Source organism: Nomia melanderi, chromosome 1 (assembly GCF_051020985.1).
Source record: "Nomia melanderi isolate GNS246 chromosome 1, iyNomMela1, whole genome shotgun sequence".
Classification (NCBI taxonomy): domain Eukaryota; kingdom Metazoa; phylum Arthropoda; class Insecta; order Hymenoptera; family Halictidae; genus Nomia; species Nomia melanderi.
The window spans coordinates 36,431,466-36,450,143 of NC_134999.1; the positions used below are offsets into that span (position 1 = coordinate 36,431,466).

General features: G+C 47.9%; 1 protein-coding gene across 3 annotated transcripts in view; it reads left to right on the plus strand.

Annotated features, from left to right (window-relative positions):
• Positions 1–18,678, plus strand: part of LOC116423883 (zwei Ig domain protein zig-8) — a 181,490-nt gene that overhangs the window by 1,254 nt on the left and 161,558 nt on the right. For 2 of the 3 annotated variants that reach the window (XM_076367767.1, XM_076367782.1), the window contains exon 1: positions 12,408–12,739. The exons of the other annotated variant lie outside the window; for it this stretch is intronic. The gene's annotated coding sequence lies outside the window, so the exon portion shown is untranslated. Of the gene's footprint in view, positions 1–12,407; positions 12,740–18,678 lie in introns of those variants that run through there. 3 annotated transcript variants of the gene reach the window in all.

Genomic DNA, 18,678 nt, shown 5'->3' on the forward strand with positions numbered 1-18,678 from the left:
ATGCATATTTGCAGGCCGCGGGAAATGTCGTTCCGTGATCGGCCGAATATTTACCGGCATTATTTACACGGGCATTCCCCCGGCGGAAACGAAATATTATCAATATGTGCGCGGCCATAATAAATTATTGCGCTAGATTTCGTTGGCCAGCCCGCCGCGCCGCGGCCGAGATAAATTCCGGGCCGCAATCGCGGATGCTCTTCGCCGGGCAAATCGGCAAATTACATAAATTGAATTGTTATCGGGCATCGGCAAACATCATCGCGCTCGTCGTCGCGTCGTTTCCAACGTAATGCCGCGCTCGCGGGGCGCGTTAATTTCGCCGAATGGCCTGACCAGAAAAACCCGGCGCGAGTCGCTATTATTTCAGCCCCCTTGTTCATCGAATTATTGGCCGGCGGCGTAATGATCCTTCGTAAATCGCGTTTAAATGCCGTTCACGTGTAAGCGTCGTTATGAAAAATCGATGCGGCCAACTTGAATCGTATGGAAACTCGATTCCAGCTGTTTCTCGAATTTCCTTGGTTCGATTTCGATTCAATGCGTCCGTGGAATGTCGTTTGCACTCCGAATTAAACAACGATCCGATGAATTTATGCACTGTAACAATTTAATTACAGTACCACATCGTCATTACAATGTTTTCCTTGTTACGTATCGTTCTCCACGTTTATCCGACAGATTTTACACGCCATTTTCCATAGTGCTTCAATGTTATAGGTACAAAATGCTCGTAAGAAAACAAGATACTTATTGCTCTTCCAAAGACAAATCGATTTCTAACGATACGCCGCGGAGGAATTCAACGATCATCTTTAAGTGTCCACTTCAGACCCTCCCAGATATTTTGCTTCATGTCAGAAATATAAATGTCAGGGAAACCGTGAACGATGGGAGAGCCGGTCGTCTCAAACGCGCCGCTCCCAAACATCGCCACGGCCAGCAACGTGTTGCAGAGTCACTACACCCTCATAACTCAACGGCGCGGTCGACTTTGGTCGCCTAGAGTCATCCGGCTGACGAGAGGAACGATCCTGACCCCCCGCAGATTATTTATGGGGTGCAACCCCGGTGATGGTTCGCCACGTTCAATTTTTAAACGGCCCTCGTACCTCGTCGCGCCGATTATTTACGGTTTCAGCGGGCAGCAATCGGCCCTGATTCCTCAGCTGGCGCGGGGAAGAAGATATAATGGGTGAAAAATCGATCGATCGATCGGGCTACCGGGCCGGCTTGCCCGATACTCTCTTTCATCATCTTAATGTCCTGTCTTTCACGTTTGCTACTGGGCGGTCTGCTTTGGCCTAAGACAATTATGAGTAGTGCTTCATTGAAGTGGAGTCAAATTGAAAAACTTATATTTATTTGGAAACTGGATATCGTAGTGTTTCGATAGAATGATAACGATCGATCAATTCAGGAACTCTAAAAAGAATAGTTGCCCACGTATCAATTAGGAAAAGGTGAAGTCGATGATTTTCGAATATGTTGGGGATATGTGTTCGAACAACTTTTACCTTTATATGTTGTCAACGGAAGACTAGTTTCCAAGATTAGACCTAAGACAATTATTAGTGCTTCATTCAAGTCGAGTCAAATTAAAAAAGTTATATTTATTCAGAAACTAGACATCGTAGTGTTCCGAGAAAATGATTCATTCTAAAATGATAACGATCGATCAATTCACGAACTCTAAAAAGAATAATTGCCCACGTACCAATTAGGAAAAGATGAAGTGGATGATTTTCGAATATGTTGGGGATATGAGTTCGAACAACTTTTTCCTTTGTATGTTGTCAACGGAAGACTAGTTTCAGAGATGATCACGAGAAACTGCAGCTAGTACACTGAATTCTATTCAGAGAATTCTATTCGTCGGTGAGAGAGAGACCTAAACATATCGAGAACTTGACAGGAAAAGATTCAAATGAAATGAAAACGATTCACGGTTTGCTTGTCAGCTTTCGAATTTCCGAGCCATGTCATTCGAGGATCCCAAAAAAACAAGGGAGACGAAAACTAAGGGGAATTTCGTGTGATTCATTCGATCCAGCCCGGCCAACTGACATCCTTCCATTATCCTTCCCGGACTAATTGTTTCTTTCGTGGAAGGTTGGTGAGGATCGGCCACTCGATCACTGGCTCGATGATCTATAGCGAGGTAAATCTTGTTTAGCGAGATACAGGTGGCCATCCCATACACCGGATATGGAAGCTTGATGGATAGCAGGCACGATCCTGCGGTACACCGTGGCTTAGACGCCAAACATACTGATACGTGAGCGCCGGGTACGGGGCGAAAGCGAGTCTCGCGAGGATTCGTCTTCGGATCGTTATACGCGTGAAGGATCTCCTGAATCCCTCTAGGGACGAGCGGCTCGCTGATAACGTTAGACGGGACGACGATACGCGAACTGTGCCACCGGATATCCCGGTTTAATTGCGTCAGTCGTCACGCGATGCTGTTCTGCTGGCAAAGCAGAAGAACAATGCGTAAGAAGACGCATTCCAGTTTGTCCGAGAATAAATAGTTAATCTCATGTGCCTGTGATCAAATGGCACAATAATTTCGAGCTAACGATCCATTGATATTTAGTCCGCCAACGGAACGTTCTAAAAGTTCTCTTGAATAATACCGAATTTTAATTGCAGTTTTTAAACTGAGAAATATTTTACATGGAAATTCTAGCCGCGGAACGATGGAAAATCGAGGTATACAATTTTTATTTTTCAATTTGGCTGCAGGCAAACTTCGTCGTCGATGTAATGAAATTTTATATTGAGTCCCGGTTGCGTATAAGTACCAGGGATTTTGTTTTTGTCAATGTTTCGGTGGTGGGAATATGGAGTCGAGGGAGAGGGGAGGTTTAATAAAGTTGTTGACATTGGTCGAGTTATTATTTGCGGTCACGAGACGGTCAACGGGGAAGATAAACGAGAGCGGCGACTTTTCGATCTGTCGCACGCGAAAGAGGTGTGGCATGCACGTCGCTAAAGAGACGTGGATCATTGGATAATGATAGGATGTTCCATCCCGTTCCATTCTACTCGGTTGTAATCCCATCCTCCCTAACACAACAGTCATCATGTCGTCGTGGTACGGATCACTTAGGGATCATTAGCTTTATGGCGCTTCCGCATGGCCAGCCGTTCGCGTGCAAGTGGATATTGTTCGCGGCACGGCCGCTGCGTTTCACTGTGCGTCCGATTGAACGGGGGGAAAAAAAGGGTTTCCCTTCCACTCGACGCGACGCCGGGGAATTGCGACACAACGGAGACCCGAAATTCTCGTGATATTAAATTTTTAACTGATTCCGGCCGGCAGGAAATGCAAGCCGGTCAGCGCACCTCGAAATTCATTCCTTTTTCACACAAAACACCTGTTGAATACTTTTTTCTTTTAACTTCCGGGGAAAATCACGCTCCGTTCCGAATGAATATTTTATAACATCTCCGCCGGATCCCTTCGGACAGCTGCATTTTAATGCAATTTCATTAATAAAACCTGGCAAAACATGGAATGCACTTTCCTCGTTACTTCTTCAATTCGAAATTATATTAATATTCGAACGATTCTGCTGCGTCTCTTCCGAATTCGCACAAAGTTCATACTAATACCATTAACCAAATCATATTGCATATCACACTACCAAGTAACTACCTTTCAATATTAAACCACCTACTATTTCTATTATAACTATATATACTATTTCATTATACTTATACTATTTATTACACTATTTCTCTTCTAACTTAATCGCAAAGATCAGTGCAGAATAATCAAATCCAACCCTAAAACTACCAAACACGTCAAAATCACCTTCCTTCAATGATCCAACAACAGAAGTTCCTCTAAGAAATCATTACAGAAACCAATCTAACAGCAACCTAAACTAATTACATCAACAGTCCGACTCTTCCTCTTTACAAATTTCCGAAAGTCAATTCCGCTCTCAGTATCAAACATTCCAATCTCCATAAAAGTCCGCCTATCCACGATCAATCTCCGAAAAATTACCTCGCGATTATAATCAACCCCCCAATGATCCATCTCCCCGCCCTCAGCGGCCAAATATCAATCGCCCGGAAGTACCCCAGCCACGTGGGTGGCCGCCGCCGAAAATCTCGTGGCATCCGTTTCTTAATTTCCACGTGGCCGGTGGAAGCCGTGGAGCGGTCCCGTGGCTTCTCCGAACTCTGATTAATTCAGGCCCGCCATGCGATACCCTTGGACACGTATTCTCGTTAAACACAGTCTCGCGGCCCGGTCCGCGCGCGCGACTGTTCGCCCGGCGTGTAACGGCACACCGGCGGGCGGCCATCCGCGTCGCGGATGAATATCGCGGATATAATGTTACTGTATTTCATTACCCGTGGTGCACCGGATGCGCCGCGCTCGCCTGTTCCCGTGTATCCTGCAACAGCTACCGTCCTCTCTTGCTCCGCCTCCCTCGCTTCTCTCTTTCTCCTCGGCCGGTTCGCTGCCCCGCTCGCCGCGCGCGCTCGCCCCTTGTCGCGTTCTGTATATCCTCCTTTATGCGGCCCGGTTTCGGCTTCCGGCCCCGCCATTCAGGGATATCACCTTACGCGCGCATCCTCGTGATTCAGCCGACTCTCGAAACACGCTGTAATCAAAGGATTACTACGGGTACCGAGGCCCCTAAGTCAGCCTCTGTACAACGCGACCACCCGGGCCACGCTCCGCCCGCCGCCGATGCAATCGTCGCACACGTGGATGGACCTAACCGCTTTGCGAGCTCCTCTGCGCCGGGCTGATACTGTGTCGATGATTAGTTCACCCTTTCGACTACGTTTTTCGCTGGAAATATGACAACCTTGTAGGAACAGTAATATGCTTGGATAATGTCATTGAGGAATGAATTAACCCCTTGTCAACAACGAGTTAGACTCATGGTGAAGATTTTCAACGTGATTCAACAAATATCTGTATTACTCAGTTCATTCGAATTCAAAGTAAATATTATTCCTCTATAATCAGCTGTTATACATAAAGGAAATATAAGCATAACATATGCTTAGAATTTTTCTCTTTTTCCAATAAATTATTGATGACAAAACAATCGTATCGACCAGAGTTGAGAAGTATATCGTAGGCCAAGGGGTTAACCCTTTAGTCACTGGTAGTTTCTAAAGGGTGGTTCGGAAACTTAATTTCGGTGTATAGTAATATGTTGATAATAATTGCATTAGATTTGGCGTAAGAGATTTTAATTCGACGATTGCATCTTTTGTCAGTCGTATACTGTATAAGTGTGGTTATTTTAGATTGACTTTAGGTTAGTTTAACTTAGTGTTTTGATGGTTTCAATATACTTTCTTGGAAATACGCGTTGACGCATAGTTCTGCCGTAGCCAACGGGTTATGGGAGGCAGATGTTTCATTTTAATACTGCTCGTGCTGGCGCGTTATGTAGTTCTGGTGGATCGAGTTATGTTGCGACTGTCAGTTTTCGAGCGCAAAGGGGCATCGAGAAGTTTAACAATATTTTTGTGGATGAAATGTTAACTTCTCCGTAGACGGAGTGTCTTCTTTATGGAATAGGCAGAGCTCCAGCTTAATTTCGTGGGATTTCACACCCAATTTCCGGATTTTACACGAATTCCTCGTCCCCTTAGCGAGGCTTCGCTGTGCCTTGTCATCGGTGCGCCCTCTTGACTCGTATCACACTCCCCCGACGATTTGGCTCTAATTTGCTGGATAAGTAACAGGCAGCCGTGTTTAATAATACGTTGAATGGGGAGAGGTCTGCACAGAGGATTATGGCAGCCAGGGGAATTGGAAATATTGAGGGGCTGCGATCGGCGAGCGAGGGATTTCGGGGAAATTCAGCGCATTCGGTATTGAGGTAAAGGCTGTTTTGTACTGCTTGCAATGCACTGTTTGTCAATGCGAAAGCAGGTTGCTTTATTTTACTCTGCCAATACCAAACGAACCAGATTCTGCTAGATACGAGTAGAAACGTGAATATTTTCAACGTTTCGAACATTCCGTTTGATTTAAATCTGGCAACCACATCCATCAATTATCACTAAAAGTCAAAGACTTTTCCTCTAAACATAATCCTCTAAATTAAACAATACTACCAACAAAGACTCAATTTCCCAGCGCGATACAAAGAGTTCCAATTCACTTGAAACTCATAAACAGTTCCCAACACACGTAAACGAAAAAACTTCTCGACCACCCAAAGTGTCCTAGCGACGTGCAAAACCCGATCCGATCGCCAGCATAATCCGCAGCCCCTATTCCACGATACACCCGGTAATTTAAGCAGCGTATAAGGGCGTGGCGTTAAGCGGTAACATTAATCTCAATCGAGTCACTCGTAACCCCAGCATCGATTCCGGAAATTATCATCGATCTCGAAGTTGCGAAATTCCGCGTAAACTTCCGCCGGCCCGGATAAATGACGCCGGCGGGGCGGAAAATAAATCGCCGGTTATCGTTGAGATATTATTACAACCGAGGTCCACCGAATTTCACGTTGACCCACTCTCTCTTCCTCCGAACGCTCGAGCGGGACAACTAATTATATCGTGATAACGAGGCTAATTTCGAGCCACGCGGGACCGTTTCGCACTTGCGCGCTTATAAAGAGAATAGGATTATAAATAGACGCGGAGGAAGCCGAGGAGGAACGCAGAGAAGAGGGGGCGAACAGCTGAAGTTCCACTGGCCGGCCTCTCTCCATTATTATACCGGGGCGACCTGCGAATTGTAGTCGCTTTCTCTCGAATTCAAGTGCCACCCACCATTACGTGATTAACGCACGGCTTGGCACACGTGATATTATCTCAGGGCTGCGAATAGAACCCGGCCAAGACGTGCCGTAGCACACGGACATAATAGCGCCCCCGTGACCGGCCTCTCGTTTTTCATTTCGATCCCACATCGCTTCCATGAATCGGCCCTCGAGTCATCCTTCCTCGGATTTTCTCGAGCTGCTTTGTCCCAGCGACGCTTCACAATTGTTTCGACGATTTGCCAAGATTAACCCATCCACCGTACGCCGTCCGGAATTATTTCTGTGTGTAATCGCTAGAACAATTTTGTCTAGAAGCTGTGTGCTCCCCGGGATTTATGGAGCGTGAAATTTATGCGAGTTGATTCGATTTCACTTTGGAAACAGCGCGTCGCGGATTTATACATCATGTTTTTCCGGGAATGCGTTTATATTGTCTTGCGACGGGAATATTGAAATGCTTGTTATTATCATCTTCGCGAGGATTTCGTCATTTGGTAAATTGGATACGTTGTGTCCTAATAAATAATATTCGAAACGAACGCGTCGGACGCGGAGTGAATAGGATTCCGCGTAACATTATCTCGAACCTACAGTTCCCAGCCGTCACCGAAAATATTGCGCCAGTAATTGAGTTTAAACATAATAATTACGTTTAGTTAATAGTCGAGTTCGAACGGGATGACCGACGGAATAACGCCCGGTAAACTCGACGGTGGACAGTTTTGGCGGATTGCACGCGAGTCCGCGTATTGTTTCTAGTTAAACGGGGACTAAATAATCGCGACGGAATATGCTCGGGATTAATCGATCCCGACGCCGAATTATTTTCACCTGCCGCGAGTATTTAATCGTGTAACGCTGATAATTGCCAAACGCCGGGCTCTTTGTCCTTGTCTAATCATTCCGAAAGATCGTATTGGCCGGCTCGATAATTATTTACCGTCTGTTCGCCGACAGCCGGTAGTTATTTATACACCGTCCCCCCCCCCGCCCCTTATCCCTGACGGGCCGGTCAATTATGCAGCCAATTATTTTCCGGGATGCCGACCGACTTAATTACAGAATCCCCGTGACCGCAAATTTTTAGGTCGGCCGCGTAACAAACTTCGGCGAAATTAATTGAATTTAATTTGACGGCTCGGCTGCCAACATTCGAGTCGTATCGCGTGACCGTGTTATTAGCGGACGGTTTGATTGAATTTTTATCCCGCGCACGCTTTTGTGCCTCCACTCGTTAACGAGAGAAAAGAAGGATTTCACGGATTTCCCCGTGAGAGCCCACTCGAGAAATTCGAAACTAACCTCCGCCTCGGCGAAAGTAAATCTACACTTTTCATCGTTTGTTCTTTTCCGGCGTTTTGTTCTTGCTCTTCTGCCTTTCCCTCTCTCTCTCCCTCTCTCTTACTTTTTTCGTTTTTTTTTTTTTTTTGGTTTTATACAGTCTCGAAGTATTTTTGCACGTAATTCCGTGTCGATTGAACTTCCGCGGACCGCGGCGTGTTCCTTCGACCCACAATGAAAATTTCAATAGTCCCGTAATGAGTTCCGACCCGCTGATTATTAATTCGGCGAACTTATATTCCCTGACCGAGTTAATTTCCCAGCCACGCAAATTGGGATTTTAATAGGATCTACGGGCGATCGTTACGGCCGGCGTGGTCTTACACACAAAAATGACGATCTAATTCCATTATGGGGCCATGGTTCTCATTTATCTTTCACTAGCCTTCGTTTTTGCGCTCTTATTCTATCACCTCAACGTTATACCCCCATACATCTACACCGAGAAATATACAACAAATTGTCACTGAAATTATACGAATCAGAAACCCAATTATTCGATCATTGCTTTCTTTCTTCAACCATCTAAACTCAAACTTCATTCACATCTCCAATACAGACAAGCTCGAAAATCCCTAAATTTCTACATTACCCAAACAGCAGCACAAAATCCACGTTGAACCTTATTAACCCTTTATCTTCGAGAGGTTCATTTGACATACAATAATTACAAAGTCTCACACATGATATTAACCCTTTGCGCTCGGAAGTTTTTCATTAGAAATATTTTAATGTCTTCTGATGAGATAGAGAGGATATTTTGTAAAACTAACTCAAGAAATCACACTTAAATTGAGGGTCAAAGCTATTTTGTTTGAATATTTCTCAAATTGATGCATTATACGAGGTTTAATATTAAGTATCAAATTTTATAGTTTTACTGTATAAAATCGATACGCTTCAAATCAATCAATTAAGCTTCAAATAATCCATTAATCATGAAACATTGAAACAATACCTCTTCCTTAATTTACATATACCCTCATTCAGTTCCCAAAGAATGCCGCCTACAACAATCAAAAAACATTGAACATTCTAACAAAAGACTTCCAAGAGCAAAGGGTTAACATCCTCGCACCCTGTCGCAAACCAATTACCATATCCCCACAACTCCCCCAATCACTCGCTCGAAACAGCAAGAAAACCGCAAGAACAACGAAGTCTAATCTCCATACTCCACCGACAATACGTTGATCGCCTAAATATAAGCACCGGATATTAAAAAGCCAGACAACCGCGCGACGATGTAGCACCGCGTCCGAGGATATCCTTTACAGAAGCTTGTTCTCGGTTCAGCCGGCTCGAAAGCTGCGCCGATAAACACGCGTTATCGATATTACTTTCAGATACACCGAGTCCGTCTTCCTCGCTCCGTCCTCTTTGTTTCTCAGTCGCTTCTTTCTCGTCGTCGTCGGGCGGAAAGGAATTCGTGTCCCACGGGTCGCCGGGGGTGGGACGCCGTTCCTATTCATCCCGAGAAATAAAGGCGTGCCCGATCGCGAGTCCCCGATAGCCGTAAATATTTTCTCCGCATAATATCGCGCGAACTCCACCCCGACCCCCCGGAAACGCGTTCACACGTCTCCGCACACGTGTCCGGTCCGTTTCTTCGTTTCCTTTCTTCGCTCGAGCTCGTCTGTCGCTCTTGAATCCCGAGGACCGTCGGGCACGGACGGCTGTCAGGTGATCCGATCGCACGCGGGGAATGTAAACGCGCGAATTACATGCCCGCCGCTCGCGACGCGAGCGGGGAAATCGCGCCGGGATTTCTTTGAACGGTCCTGCCTCGGATTTAAGCCTTTGTGTCGCGGGGATCCTTTTAACGCTCGGGCTTCGACGAATCGCGGAGCTGCGAGATAATGTTTATTCGGTTGTTGTGTTCCGTTCATCGAAATATCCTTTGTGCAGTGCTTTAGTTCGGTTACTAAACGTTTCAGAGTTATGTACCAGTTTTTGGAGGGAGATTCGAATTATTCTGAAGTAGATTTTGAGAATATTTGATGTTCCTGTTGTTATAGATAGATACTTTGGGGGTTTAACTTTGATTTGGAAGAGTTCGTGTACACTTACTAGATAAACGTCTATCTACTGGTTATATTTCCTCCGCATCATGACTTTCGATTACCATAAGCTACATTTACCACATATAAAACTCGCATTAAACGAATCGTACTCGATTCCCAGCAGAGCGCGTCGCATCAGCCAATAACCGCACTCGATGGACCGTATCGCCGGGATCGCGGTTTTCGAGCAATCGCACGGCCGGGGATCATCGATCACGCCCGAGGCAGAAATTGATCGTTCGTCACGCGTTTCGACTCCGGGCCCGTGACTTTCGCACGCGGATTACGTGTCCGTCGCCGGTTTCTCAGGCTACGTTTTATTTCCGTCGCATCCCGGGCGAACGGACGAGTTCCTTCGGCGTTCCAAATCCTCGATCGAGAGCGTGCGACAGTTCGGGGACGTCCCAATTTTCCCGTCGCCGCGGCGCGAGGAGCGTAAAGGAATCCGAAGGAACAGTTCGCGTGTGGTATTCCGCTCGCTTTTGCGCTCGAGCGGCCTACAAATGACTCGTACATCAATGCCCGGCTCGATTTAACCACCCGCCGACCATTTTTTTCCTCTCCCTCGACGACGGCAACAATTACCAACTCCAATATTTTCGCGGAGCTCCGCGGCAGTTTCTCGTTACCTGGGACAACAAGGAACAGGGACGGGCTGAAACGGAACGGGCTGGAGAAAGGGCAGGAACAAAAAGCGCGAGGAGGGTGAAAAAATGGTTCCCGTTGGATGACGTTTCGCGTGCTTTCGAGGGAAGTAGACGCGCGCCGCGCGCCTTAATTACATTTAACAAACGTGACAGAGGGTTTAACAACGCTGACATTATTAAATAATGTCCCGCCGGTCGTTGTTCCTGCGGCGCATTCGTTTACAAAATTATTCCCGCGGCTCGCGCAACCCCGGCGAAGTCGCGCGGCCGTTTCCCCTTGGTTATTCGGGGAACACCTTCATCGACGCCCTTCCCGTCTTTATATTGTTCGAACGAACTCTTTTACGCGGCGCATTGTTAATTACAGCGACGTGGATTCGTATCGCTTGCAATCACGCCTCGCCGCTTTTTTTGTGTAATTCCTGGCAACTGTTGCTTGGTTGTTTTTGAACGGGGAGTTTAAAATAATTGCAGGGTGCTCCAGTTTCTTGTTTATTCGATGCTTTGTAGTTACTCTTTTCGATCCTACACCATTTGGCACGCTAACTGTCCTGACACTATTTTCATTAACTCTATTCTTCTATTCCTATCGTATACTTTCTAAATTACTCAGTACCTACAACTTTTACATGTTCACATTCTTGCGCCTATAATCTCGTTACTAGTACCACATCATTACTAATATTATATCACTCCAACCATAACTACAAAGTTCAGAAATCAAACGCAGCAGTCAAGAATTCTGCTTGCAGCTTTGCGAACCCAAGAATCCCAATCGGTCGCAGAAGTCGCGAAACCAAAGAATCAGCATCGCTTGACACTCCTCCACGTCGGGTTAATACTCAATCCTTCCGCTTTCTAGTTACTCTTCTCGATCCTACATCATTCGGCACGCTAACACTCCTAACACAATTTTCATTAACTCTATTCTTCCATTCCTATCGTATCATTCCTAAATTACTCAGTACCTACAACTTTTCCATGTTCATTCTTGCGCCTATAATCTCATTGCTACTACCACATCATTACTAATATTACATCACTCCAACCATAACTCCAAAGCTCAGAAATCAAAAGCAGCCGTCAAGAAGCCTGCTTCCAGCGTCCCGAACCCAAGAATCCCAATGCGCCGCAGAAGTCGCAAAACCAAAGAATCAGCATCGTTCGACACTCCTTCCGCTCGGAGAGGCTTCGCCTTCCAAGGTCCTCGGGCCGAAAGAAAAGGAAGAACAGCATCGCGCGAGGGTCGAGCAAAAAGCCGCGTGGCTCATCGAAGAGCGGAGATCGTTTTCACGAGCGGCGCACCGGCCGCGCTTAATGCCCAATAAACGAGCGAGGATGATCGGCGTACGGCTTCGCCGCAGACACTCCCACACAGACGCGATCCTGTGGGACAGCCGTCGCTCGTGGCCCACGAGTGGCTCGTTGATTCACGCACCAGCTAGCGCGCGGACACACGAATGAACACGAACGCACGCACGCACGCACTCCGCCGTTCGCCGCTTTGTCACGCGTGCGGTCGGCTGTCTGCGTGCTCGTGCTCGTCTCTCGTCTCTCACCTAAGTTTATTGTTAGAGGGGCCGCTGGCCGCGGACGTGCCGCCAGGATTTAGTGTGTCTTGCACGGCCACGCCGGTACCACGCGCGTCGCGACGCCTCCGACCGATCGAACCTCCGATCGATCTCCGCGAGCCAGTGGTCGAATCTCCCGCGACCCGTCGCGCTTGTGCGATCCGAGTGTACGACCGAAGTGGAACAGAATTCGCGAGTGATTTTTCCTCCTTTATCCACCGGACCAGCCAGCTCCGTTGAATCTCGTGCCGATGACAAGCGATCGATGCCGCAGTGATGAGTTCCGTTTGTGCGTCTCGCGCGGCCCGCTCGAGCGCGGCGACTCCGAGCACCGGCTCGACGCCGGGCAGGTAAACAAGCGGACCGGAACGTGTCGCAGATTCCGATGAAGAGCATTTTCCACCGTCCCGTTCCTTCGACTTTCCCCTGCCCGCCGCCTCGTCCCTGATCCCCGCGATGCACACCAGCCGCGGAACGTTTTAATTCCATCTGCGCTCTTTCGACCGGTTTCATCGCCGATCGCGCTGGGCGAAGGGGGAAACGGGAGGGTCGCGATATCCGACGGATATCGCGCGAAAGGGACTTCCGTTCTGCCGGATGACGCGAGCGGAGCGGCCGCGGAGGGGCTCGGCACGGGAAAAAACGTGAAATTTGGATTTCGAGGACAGCCGGAGTGCCGCGAACACGGAAAACCAATTGCTGGAGTGCGCTCCGGCGCTCGAGTGGTCGGCGAATAGAGGGATGACGAACTGATTCAGGGGCGGAGACGGGGCTAAACGACGGGGGGCGGCGGCGGGAGGGCGAAGCTGCGCGATGCAACAGTCGTCCTTTGAGCAGACACGCGTTCACCTCGGAATAAAAAATTGCAAGCCACCGGTAAAAGTGAAATTTCCATGCTCGAACGGACGGTTTCAGTTTTTCCGTCCCTCCGCCGCGCCGCTCCGCCGCGCCGCCACCGACCCTCTTTTTGACGACTCGGCCGTGCGCGTTTCCCTTTCCGCCTGTCCGTGTAATTTCGCCCCCGGTATCGCGCGCGTAATTCGATCTGAAAATTCGCGGCCATTAATAATTCCGGCCGCGTTCCGCGGATTCAATTCCGGCTTCGCCGAAAAATTCGAACGCGATGGCTTTTTAATCAATCGCTTAATGAATCTGCTCGCAAACTCGACGGTCGATCGGTCGTGTGTATGTTTTTTTTTTTTTTTTTGTAAATCGAGAGAAGGAGAATAATAACGGACTGGACGCGTTTTCCGAGCGAGGGGAAATCGTTTAATTGCAGGGGATGCCGTTGGAATTCGTTGTCGCTGTTGCGGGAGATTGGTAGATCCCGATGTAAATTGTGATGACAGTTTATTGTTCAGCTGCTCGCTGAGAACCCCCGGCTCGACACCCTGTGGACTTCACGCGTTTACGAATAGAATCTTTGTATCCCCTGAGCAATAATTCCAAATATCTGGAATATCTCAATAGAAGTACACGTTGAATACCTATAATTCATTCTAACGAACTTCACTATCCCTAAATCAATTGAAACCCCTCAACATCACCAACAGTCTTTCCACAAATCATCCAATCTATCAACAGCTCCAAAACTCATTCTCAAATCTCGCAAACACTTCAGGAATAAAACAATATTCCCACGACCAAACACCTCCATTACCATTCACAACACACACAGTCCCACACATACTTTCCCCGAGCACAAACTATTCCATCGATCAAGGGAAATCGACTTTTCACCCACCAGTAATATCCCATTCAACAAGTTCCCGGGCATCAAAGAAGCCCCGCCCTTTAAAGTCATCATTTTTCCGGGCCGGATTAAAGTACACACCGCGGGCGATGGCAAGGGGTGGAAAACCCTGCGATTTTTCGCAGACTCGGGGGTTTCCCGGCCGCGTTAAACGGCGCTCCGTCCTCCTTCCGCTCGCTAATACATCCTTAAACGTGGCCGCTCGACATCCAGCCTCTCGTTCTCACTCTCTTTCATCTCGGAGGCCCTAATTAACTTTGGTAATTATGTGTACGCCCGGACAGAGGAGAGCTTTGCCCTCAGCCCGCCGCCTCTCTCTCTGTTTTCTCGGCCGGGGAGCGGGGAACCGGCGGGCGGACGATGCTCGCGCTCCGTGTCAACCGGAATCCGCCTATAAATAGGCGGTCGGCGGGCAGATCCCGCGAGATTTGACAGCTCGTGACGCGCCGCGGCCATTTCACGCGAAAACGGTGGCCCGGCTGTCTTTTTCAACCCCGCGGTTCCACGGAACGTCGTTTATTTCCATCGGATCGTTTTCTGAAGCCACCCAGCCTCGCCTTTCGACGCGTTTAATTGCGGCCTTTCAATGTAGCGAGATGTCATTCGGAACCGTCCCACTTCCCGCGGAATACGTACGCGTGTAACTCGACTCTTTTCGTGCCGACGAGTTTTTGAATACTTGCGCGAGAGTCCCGCGATACTTCTGCAGCTTTATGCGGTTTCCGCTCGAGCTTCAACCCCTTGAACTTGCATTTCCCGGGGAAACGATGCGCGCGTGAAACGGCTGTTTATGTTCCCCGAGGAGCGGAGATGTTTTGAGTGCTGTCAATCCTATGGTTTCAAACCCGGCCTCGCAATGTTCGCGAGGAAAGGCTCGATGAGATGGATTTGAGGATTTTCTTTGGAGGCTGGTCGAGTACTTACTCGAACAGCGTTTTTCAACGGAAGAAGCTCCATTCTCAATTGCAATGCTCCTTTTTCGTACAATCAATTATAGCGTAGCTTCTGAAACGAGTCAGGCTTTGCATTTCTTGCGCAGAGTCGGGCGAAGCTGGATTTCCATTCTCGTTCGATGGAAAGTTACAGAAAGGAAGTTGTCAAGTTTAAACAAGTATCTCGAGCAGACGATTCGACGATGTTACCGCACGCTCGAATAAAGTCCAAAAAATGCGGAGGCTCCTAAAATAACGGGGAGATATTACAACGACTTCGTGCGCAAGGATTTTTTATCTTCTACGTTCTACACGCTCCCCGGAGGAAGCGGGTTGCTAAGTGGCTCGTGCACTTTCGACTTTAAGCGCGGCGTCAGCTCGCGGTGTAAAACCTGGGACGCGTGGGTGGATCCTTTATCATCTTTTCGCAGGTTTTATTACGCGTCGATAACGTCGCCGTTAAAACGGAAGCCCGTTACATTCCGTAACCACTTCGATACCTTAGCATCCCTCTCGAAATCGACGAATTTCTGACATTCCGCTCGAGAAACACAAGAAACATTAATGGAAATCGCTAGAAAACACCTCAATAAACAATACTAGATTGACAAACATTCACTACAAACCTCATCCTATCATTAACAAAATAAATCTTCGTTCGCAGATCTAAGTAACTTCCAAAACTTAACATAACCGAAGAATAACGTTGGCAAAATTCGATGTACATGAAACTGACGCGTTTCTAGTGTTTAATCAACCGGACACGAGGTAGGAGAATAAAATTCTCGCGAAATTGAAGCTTCCAGAGATGTCTGGTTCCCGTGACGGCGGAAACGCGGAACGGAAGACGGACAGGACGCGACGGCGGCAAGCAGCGGATTAAAATTTAGCGATACGGAATTTACCGTCGCAACATTAGTCTCTCGTTCGGAATTCTTTTTCCCACGGTCCCACGGCGAGAGCCGGCCGCGGCGATGTGTAAGCGTTTGAATTTTAATTCGGCGACTCCTGAAAATTTCGTTAGTCCCAGCGTGGCCGTAGCTTCCGTGTCATACGCTCGCGCGAGAATGCACGACGTGCATGAGCCTCGCAAGTTCTCCCCCTCCTTCCACCGCGCACACGGACACGTGCACACGTGTCACCTGGATTTACGTGTTTCTCAGCTTTATGCTCCACCGGCGCACCTGTGCGACGCGTAACTTCCTCCCGCCGCCGCGCTGCTCGGATATCGCCGACCGAGAGCTCGTACGTTCGAAATGCAACCCTAAATTTCGATGGGGATGCCGGGGGTAGTTTTCTCTACGAACTATTTTCAGATTCTTTTATTTCCCGAATATTTCCTGTTATGGCCTGTGTACGTGAACGTTTGCCGGAGGTTAGAAACGTTCGAAACGCTCGGAACGCAACCCTAAATTTTGATAGGGATGCCGGGGGTAGTTTCCACTGCGAACCATTTCCGGATTTTTTATTTCCCCGGTGTTTTCTTTACGGTGCTTGTTTGTGGATGCCGGCTGCGGGTTGGGAATGTGAGAAACGTTAGATACAACCCTTAATTTGAATAAAAACGCCGGGGGTAGTTACTCCTTGGAATTATTCTTAAGTTAGTTTATTTTTGGAATGTTCCCTTTGTGCGTTTGTCGTGGTGAGTTGTTAAGTAAAAGGATAAAGAGAGCACCCTTGCAACGCAACTTCAGATTTTGTGGAGAGAATTATGTTGAAGATAAAAGGTAGTTTCTTGTTTAAGTTGAGATTCTTTTATCTCGGGGATCTTTTTCTTTAAAGTTTTTCGACCCATCAAGCGCAGGTTGGGAACTGCTCGTTCGAAACGCAATTCTAAATTTCAAGGGAAAAGCCGGGGGTGGTTCTCTTCCTGTAGCATGTTGAAATTTTTCTGGGTTGAGAATGTTTTTCAGTAGATGTCTTAAAGATATTAGGTGCAGTTTGGAAACAGTTTACGGCGGTCCCATTCCCTCGTCCGAATGTCGTCATTCGGGCGCTTCTATGTTCGAAATGACACCCTATATTTCTAAAAAGAACCGCATCTCCTCCTTTCTTCCTCCCTTATCTTCAGCATTTCTTCGACCTACATTCACGAATAAATTCTACACCCTTTTCAACTATCTCATCGAATTCCCAAAAAGCCACATTCCCTAAATTCAATATCAATTTTAATTTCATAGAACAACCATTGAAAAACCTATTGCTAAACGAAACCGCAGATAAAAATCCCAACGCATTCGAATGCAACCGTCATAAAACAGAAACATTTTTCCACAGCCGAAAAATCCATTTGCCGGAACGATTCCGATAAAACGCCGCAACATAATTTGACCGAACGCGTGTACTCGGTTGCACGCGACATTGTGCCGGCAGCGTGCGTGGTCGATTGTATCCCGCGCGACTCGGCTTAACAAGCCCGTTAATTAATAACACCTCACCGGGGATAATTCTGAACTGGCTGGCATCAGCACTGTCATTGTCCCGAGCCAACCCCTTCGCCGCGTGTCCCGAGACGACCCGCTGAAAAATTGATCGGTAGATTCCCAGCTCGCGACAAGGGATACCCTTACACACACACACACACACACACACACACCGTTGGAGCGGCGTAATTTTTCAGATGACACCGTGAAAGAAATATAAAGACAAACATGGAAACCCGACTGGGGAAAACGCGTCGCGCGGCCCGATACTAAATCGAATTTCCACGCGAGTTTAGCTCGGCCCCGTTCCGACGTTAACCCGTCCGGCGTTGTTCATTTATTCAGTCGGAACGATCGGTCGCGCACGGTTTCCGGCGGCGCGCCGGCCGAAGCGTCTCTATTTATAGAAAATTGCACGAAAAATTGTGCGCACGGTGACAACAACGGTCCCCCCTGGACCTGTCCCCTCCCGTTTTTCCCGAAAACCCATCGCGAAACATTAAATCTTCAACCCCCGACAATTCTCCGCGGCTCGACGGTAAAAATGCCCTTTTTTCGAAAATACTGCGACAAATCACGAGCCGGTTCTTCCCGTAACCGGCCGCATTACGTGTCGCAGCTTGGCCGGGATGATCGAACGCGTCAAAGTCCGCGCACGCACGCACGCGAGCCATTTCCGGCCGGGGGAGGGTAAATTGCACCGAAAACAGTTATTCGGGAATCGTTTCGGGGACAGTTTGTCCATTTACTGGCTCGTTCGCTCCAATTTCTCGCGCACTCGAACCGCACGCTGCGAAAAACTATTCCCCTCCCCGTTCCGTTTGTTTCGAACAAGTTTCGCCGCGTCGTTTTTGATACTTGTAATTGAATTTGGTCCGCTGGTTCGCGACGATCGCGCTACTCGCGGAAGGGACGGTTCTCTTGACGAGAAGGGATCGAGGAGAAACAGTAGCCGAAAAATTGTGAGGAATTAAATTTAGGCGTCAGTAGTTGTAGCAGCGGAGTTCGAAATACTCGTAGATTAATTGGTGTACCTCCTAAGATTAGTTCTGGTGCGTCCGTTTTGTCTTAGCGACGAGTGAAACACGACACTGGCCGTCCGACGCGCTCGGATTCGGGTTAAAACGGGCCCAGGAGCCTGATTACATCGTCTGGCTAATTAATTCTTCGGATCGCCGGCT